The sequence below is a fragment of the Symphalangus syndactylus genome, chromosome 1 (genome assembly GCF_028878055.3).
Source record: "Symphalangus syndactylus isolate Jambi chromosome 1, NHGRI_mSymSyn1-v2.1_pri, whole genome shotgun sequence".
In the NCBI taxonomy this organism is placed as follows: Eukaryota; Metazoa; Chordata; class Mammalia; order Primates; family Hylobatidae; genus Symphalangus; species Symphalangus syndactylus.
In genome coordinates, this window is record NC_072423.2 from 59,931,796 (window position 1) to 59,939,069 (window position 7,274).

Genomic DNA, 7,274 nt, shown 5'->3' on the forward strand with positions numbered 1-7,274 from the left:
ATTTACATCTCCCAACACAGTCTCTGTAAAAATACCAGCTATAGAAGTTATCTGAAAGCAGCTGCCTTCTGTGATTTCTGCCAATACTTACTTTCTCTGTCTCCTCCCTCAGGGAATGCTGGAAGAGGAGACAGGCCCCAGATTTGGGCAGGAAGTAAACAGTTTTCAGGCTGAGGCCAATCTTAGCAGGAACATTCCAATATTTCTTCAGCAACGTTGTCCCAGCAGTTCACTGGTTAACCTTTTATGTCAACCATTTGTGGATTTCACAGCTACTTGTCAATGGTGAATATTGATCATCATCATTATCTACTGAGCTGCTACCATATCCCAACTACTCCTTGCATGTTGTTCATTATTTTCTCAACACTCGGCGTATTTGCAATGTGTTATTTCATATCACAGACAAGGAAACTGAACGCAGAGATGTTTTATTTCTTTCAAACATCACTTGAGGATGAACAATGAAACTGATTTGAAACCAGGATTGTCTGGTTTTTTTTTTTCACTCTGATATGCTGCAATTAAAAAGCTATTTCTAAGACTGTACTTTCCCAGATCATTTCTATAGTTGGTTGTGAGAGAAGTTTCTCTGAACTTGCAGAGCACGGGAAACCTGGAAGAGGAGGCGCAGGGTGCTCTCCACACGTGTGAAACCGGCTGTGGGTGTTGCTTTCCTGCAACTGCCGTTTGCCACTGATGATCTTCTCTTCCTCTGGAAGAGTAAGAGGGGAAGGACACAGTTTCAGTGCTTCCCATTTATAATTAATTAATTAATTAAGGGCAGGTGCAGGGGCTCACACTTGTAACCCCAGCACTTTAGGAGATTGAGCAAGGCGGATCCCTTGAGCCTGGGAGTTTGAGCTCAGCCTGGGCAGCAGAGTGAGACCATGCCTTAAAAAAAAATTTTTTTGTCGTTTTGTTTTAATTTTTATTTTTTTTGAGACAAGGTCTCACTCTGTTGCCCAGGCTGGAGTGCAGTAGCATGATCTCAGCTCACTGCAACCTCTGCCTCTGGGTTCAAACAATTCTCATGCCTCAGCCTCCCAAGTAGCTGGGATTACAGGTGCCTGCCACCACGCCCAACTGATTTTTTTGTACTTTTAGCAGAGACGGGTTTTCACCATGTTGGTTGGCCAGGCTGGTCTCGAACTCCTGACCTCAAGTGATCCGCCCACCTCAGCCTCCCAAAGTGCTGGGATTACAGGCATGAGCCACCGCACCCGACCAAAAAAAAAAAAAATTTTTTTTTTAATTAGCCAGACATTGTGGCATGTGCCTGTAGTCGCAGCTACCATGGGGGCTGAGGTGGGAGGATAGCTTGAGCCCAGGAGTTTGAAACCAGGCTGGGCAGCAAAGTGAGACCCTGCCTCAAAAATAAAAAATTAAAAAATTAAAAAGCCACTTCTTACGGATACTCATTGAGTGGAAAGCAATTTAATTTTACGTATAATAAGTTATTTCAAAAAGAATTGTAGTTATGTGTGGCATTTTTTCATAAATGCCTGATACAAATCAAGATCTACCACGGTAAGTGTGCTCCGGAGATACCCTTCTTGACCAAAACAAAGCAGGGCAGGGGTTGGGAGGCCTTTTGGGCTGGCCTCCAGGACACAATGACTAGAAGACGACGCAAAGCGCATGAGAGAGTAGAGAGCTACACAGTTTGCTTCCATATTAGACTCTGCAAAAGTAGTTCTTAAATGTTAGCTCACATGCAGCCCAGTCACGTTACTGAGCAGATTCCTGGGCTCCAGTCCTGGGTGATTCTTGCAGGTGGTCCATTGACCAGATTAGGAGAATCATTGTCCAAGGTCTCAAAGCCAAATTTAGGACGCAGAGAGAAAGAATCCTAAGTGGTTGAATGGGAAACTGATTCTCCTCTTGAGCACACCTTAGATTCAAATAATTGATTGGAGAAGATCATTCTATACAAAAATCTTCTGACCTGCAGAGTTTCTACAAAAAGTCTTAAGAAAGAAAAAAAAAACATATTTTTGGAAAAGATTGAATTTAATTATAATTTTGCAAATTATACTGTGGGAAAGGTCAATAAAAAGAAGTGTATTGCGGATGATCTTCTAAAAAGAACCTTTTGTAAAGCAAACAATTACCTTCTGATTTGTCTACTCTGAACCCTTGATGTTTATTTAAATTGGATGTTCTCATAGCAGGACACACCTGATACCTGGCTTGTCTAAACACTTAGAAAGTCAAATCGTCTAGTTATCAAAGCCCAGGCTTATTTTCTAAACACGTATGGATGGTCTTTCAGGAGTCATTTCACAGTGATATGCAGAGAGAAAAACCAAACAAACAAACAAACAAAAAACAAATCATTGTTCCTAAGTGTGTTTTCCAGCCTACGTCTAACTTTCTAGCAGATAAACGCAATAAAAATGTTTGGGTCCAACATTGCAATATAATTTGAAATTCCTTGCTTACTGAAATCCTAGCCAAAAGGCTTTCTTTAGTTTTGTATTAAATTATCCCATTTGGTTGGCTGCCTTAATCAACTTAACCGATTATTTACCAGATCACCATTTTCCTTTGTGCAGACACCCCATCAGAGCTCAGGTGAACAATTTCTTGGACCAGAGTGCCTTTCTTTTTCCTCAACACCAAGACTGTCTCCTGCCACACCTTTAACAGTGCTCTCCATCTGTAACCTCAGGTTTGTAACGCAGCTTTGTTATTTGGTTTGTCTATAAGCAATTAGTAGTTTCAGATTTTTATTTCCTATTTAGGGGAGAGACGATTTGGGGGAGAGTTGGGGAGGTGACTGAACAAAGCCAGTTCAACAGTTAATGCTTTAACCTTGCGTATAATTTATACAATAAACAAAGTCACATGCTTCCCTAATAATTTAGATGTAAGCAAATGTTGATTTATTCAGGAAGGCTACTGCCAGAAGCAAAGCCTGCAGCACTAAAATTTGAATTAAACTAGGACAGAAGCAGGCTAGTCTATAATAACATTTGTATAATTTTATTTTTGCCCTTGGCTCAGTTCATTTCCTCGTACAGTAGATGCATGAAATTGGTTCTTCAGCCACCTTTAGCTGATGTTCATTGATATCCGGGCAGGCAGAGAAGCAAGAGAATGCACCTTTCTAAGCTTTGTGTTTTCAATCATAAGGCCTTGACTTCCTAGGTCATTTCTGACAATGATTATCTTTCTCTGAATTGTGTTTTTGGCAAATATCTCAGAAAAGCTTCATTTAACCTAGAGATACGGTTACCCCCCTCTTACTGTGAGGGGACTCTTAGAACTGAGACAGTTAAATAGATGCAAATGTTGTGCTGTTTTTATTCCTTTATTCAAGCCCTGGGGCATGAAATCTGAGTTCTCTCACTCTGCTTTCAGCAGTGAAATAAGGGCCTGAAAAATTCTTTAAATGATGGCGAAAAATAAACATTAACTTGAAACAGTGAGGAATCAACCCCCCCGCCCCCCATTTACTATTAACCTTTGACTTAAGTAAAAACTAGGACCTACATTTTACAACTTACCACTTTTGTTAGGAACTGAGGCTCCTTTTGAGGGAGCAGGCTCAAGCTGGTAAATAATTTTGGAGAGCTTCTGAAAAGTAGATGAAGTTTTACATCCAAACATAGGGAAACTTGGTTTTTTCATAGCAGTTCCTGAAATAATGACATTGCCAACACACACAGCACACACATGGAAGCGTTCTCAACCCCCATAATCACCTGGAAATGTCTTACAATTTTTATTCTGCCTCCTCCATACTTCCATTTTAGGCAAAGCAACAGCACTTTAGAGGGTCAAAACTTCTGAAATGAAGAATTTATTCCCTTAGTTCGGGAAATCAACTATGCTAAAAATTTTCCCTGACGTTTTATTTAAGGGGAGTTAAGAAAAAATAAAATCCTAAAAATTTAGAAATTAAAGAATTGGTATTTACACTTTATGTGCAATAATGCATTTATGCCTCACTTCTTCCAGCTGAGAAGGTAAATAGCAGCCCTAGTGTTTTGGAGGCAAACATTGTTCTGTCCTATTCTTGGTAACAAAATCTGCTCCCAGGCCTTCTCCATCCCTGTCTGATTGTGCCCTGGGGCTGTTGCAGGCAGCCAGAGGAGCCTTTCAGAAAATCCAGGCCATGTTTTGACTTCATTAGAGATTCCAAATAGAACAAGTTTTAGCCTGGCTCAGGCTTTGGTTATGAAAGTTTCCCACAGCTCTCAAAAATATACAGAATAATAAATGGCTAGGCAGAGAAATAGAAGGCAATAGTCATTCCATCAAAGGTTTCTAGTCACATCATAAACTACAATTGCAGAGCCTGAGGAGCTTATGTCACTAGGACCCAGAGATAAAATGTTTTGCCTTTGGCCCTCGAGGTCACGCGCTGGGGCAAGAGCTTTGAGGTTGGGTCCTTTGTTTTTTTTTTTTTTTGTAGACTGGCAGGGGAAGGGCACTTGATCCCTGCCTAGGAACAGAAAGAATGCCTCTCTCCCCCACCCTGTGGCCCCTTGGCCTTCCCTGGGGACAGACTGTGTGGCTCAGCGGGCATTGTGAAACCTTCTCACCCCAAGGGGTGGCTGTGAAGCTTCAAATGTTTTCGGGCATTTCCAGCATAAAAGCAAAAATTGATGAGTTTCAGTGGGATAAGCTCCGAGGCTCCAAGGAAAAACCCCTAAGGCAGTGGGAGTGAGGAGGAAACTTTTTATTGTCTTGCTGCAGATTTTTTCTTTCATTTTTCTTTTCTTTTTCTTTTATTAAGTCAAGATGTTATATGAATGCACCACTTAAATATTACATGCAAACTTCTTAAGGGAACCATCTCCTCCCCAGTTTACAGATCAGTCTCCAGTTTGTCCATATTCCTGTTTCCCACCATTCTTCCTCCTCTCTCTCTTGTTCCGGGTTCTCCCTTCTCTTACCCCCACCTTTTTTTGGGAGGAATCATAAAACAACACTTTAATGACAAACTCCAGAAAGCTAGACCTTATGAGGACCCTAGATATTCACCAACATCCATGGAATGGCCTTCATTTTCCACACACTTTAATTTTAGAAAACATATGACCTACTAGAAGTCACTCAAACAAGGAAGGATTTACATTCATTTTTTTCCCCAAATAGTCTTTTAATATACATGTTTCTTGCTAGAAGCAGATTTTGTTGATGCTTTATTTTTTTTTTAAAGCCACTAACTAACTATAGCCTGACAATTTCTATCCCATCACATTGATATTAGTGGGCTGTGACTTTATGACATCAAAGAAATTGATCACAACTTTTTTTATATGTGGCTCACAATGCAGCCATTGCCATGATCCAAACATTATATGCTAACCTCGGAATCACAGAAGTGACGGGAGAAACACGCTGTGGTTAGTGATTAAAGACTGGACACAAAATTGTCTCCAAACCCATTTTTTAAGTCTTTGAACATGACCAAAACTGTATTAATGAGCTTTGGCTGGAAAGAACACTACAGTGTGTCTCTATCTCCATTTCTCACATTTTAGTTAAACTTATAAACCCTTCCCCCAGATGGGCTTCCCCGGTAACCATATTAAACAGAAACATTAGACAGAATCCATAAGAAAATGTTCACACTTGTAATCCCAACACTTTGGGAGGCCAAGGGGGGCAGATCACCTGAGGTCAGGAATTCTCGACCAGCCTGACCAACATGGAGAAACCCCATTTCTACCAAAAAAAAAAAAAAAATTAGCCAGGCATGGTGGCGCATGCCTGTAATCCCAGCTACTCAGGAGGCTGAGGCAGGAGAATCACTTGAACCCGGGAGGCAGAGGTTACGGTGAGCTGAGATTGCATGATTGCGCTCCAGCCTGGGCAACAAGAGAGAAACTCCATCTCAAAAAAAGAAAAAAAAGAAAGAAAAAAGAAACTATTTATTCCTTTTTTTAAATGCATAAACCACCCAGAAAATACATACCTTAAAAATAAAAAAGGGGCTTAGTAAATATTTTATATTTCGCTCAACTGGAATTATAATAGAAAGGGAAACTGTTTTATTAGAAAATTTACCATTTGCAGGAAGGTGTATGTGCCTATGCACCTGAGTCTTTATTAAGACAATAGAGGAAAAACAGCCAGGAACAAGGTGAAAAGAAGTTCATTCACTGTCTCACAAAATAAAGACCTCAGACTTTCTAAATGAAAATACGCCATTAGCATCAGATACTAATCACAAGGTAATTATTTTTAAAGAGTTTCCTAAGTAAGACACACACACCCATGACACCCTGGGGCTAATCTATGCACTTAGAGACTTATTCTGCCCTTTGTTGTATGTGAGTTAGTTGTCCTTGGAGTGACTAAAAGCTGCTTTCCATGTTATTCTACCCTCCTGTAAAAAGAAAAAAAAAATGTCACTTCAGAAGATATGGATAAAAATGCATCCGATTAAAAAACATTCCTCAAGGGCAATTTGGATAAAAGTTAAGCTGGGCAACATCAAACTAGGCCCCTTCCTATAAAATACATCAAATTCAAAGAAGTTTCTTGTTTTTGTTTTCTTTTAAGTTACTAATCTTTTTAATGAATCTCAGACTCCATCAGCCAAACTGCTTTTTTAAGAACAGTTTTTACCTATGTAAAGGCAAGGATCGGTTTAACAGAAAGCACCCAAAATATTAATCACATGGTAAATATCTTTCTATTCTTTGTTTAAGAAAAAAACTCTGTTCAAGGAATTTCAAGTGAACAGAATTGTCCACACTGGAAAGGACAGTCCTCGTCAATCCAGGTGACTTTCTGTGGGCTTATGATCCCTGAAAGTGGCCCCCAGTACCCCCCCTACATCCTTGCTGGCATGAATTACAACACCAGGTCACCTCTTCAAGAAATCCCCATTAATAAGCCTCCAACAGTGTAAAATATCAGCTGTCATGGAAATTTTTTTCAAATATAAAGATAGTTCCTGCCCTCATTAGGCTACATTTTATTAGACTCCGTGTATATCCATATCTTATACCAAGCCTATGAGCTATCCAATGTTCTATAACTCCCTTTAGAGCTATATACTAGTCAGCACTCTTCATTCATTCATTCATGTAACCTCCCTTATTGAAGACCCCGCAATGTGCCAGCACTGCTTCTAAAAGCTGAGAAATCAGACACGAAGGAGACAGGTAACATCCTGCCCTCGAAGAGTATATTTTCTCCTAGGCAGAGGCATTCAATAAACCAGCAAACAAATGGAGAAAACCATTTCAGACAGTGATCAGTGAAATAAAAATAAAGGGACGTGGTCAGATAGGGTGGGCTAACATGGA

The 7,274-nt window shown here is 40.1% G+C and overlaps 1 non-coding gene across 1 annotated transcript; it reads left to right on the forward strand.

The window, feature by feature from the left end:
- The first annotated feature begins 540 nt into the window (after nt 1-540).
- Nucleotides 541-753, forward strand: LOC129461850 (small nucleolar RNA U3). The gene has a single exon (XR_008650702.2). It is a non-coding gene; the product is annotated as a small nucleolar RNA U3 (small nucleolar RNA).
- Nucleotides 754-7,274: the final 6,521 nt, after the last annotated feature.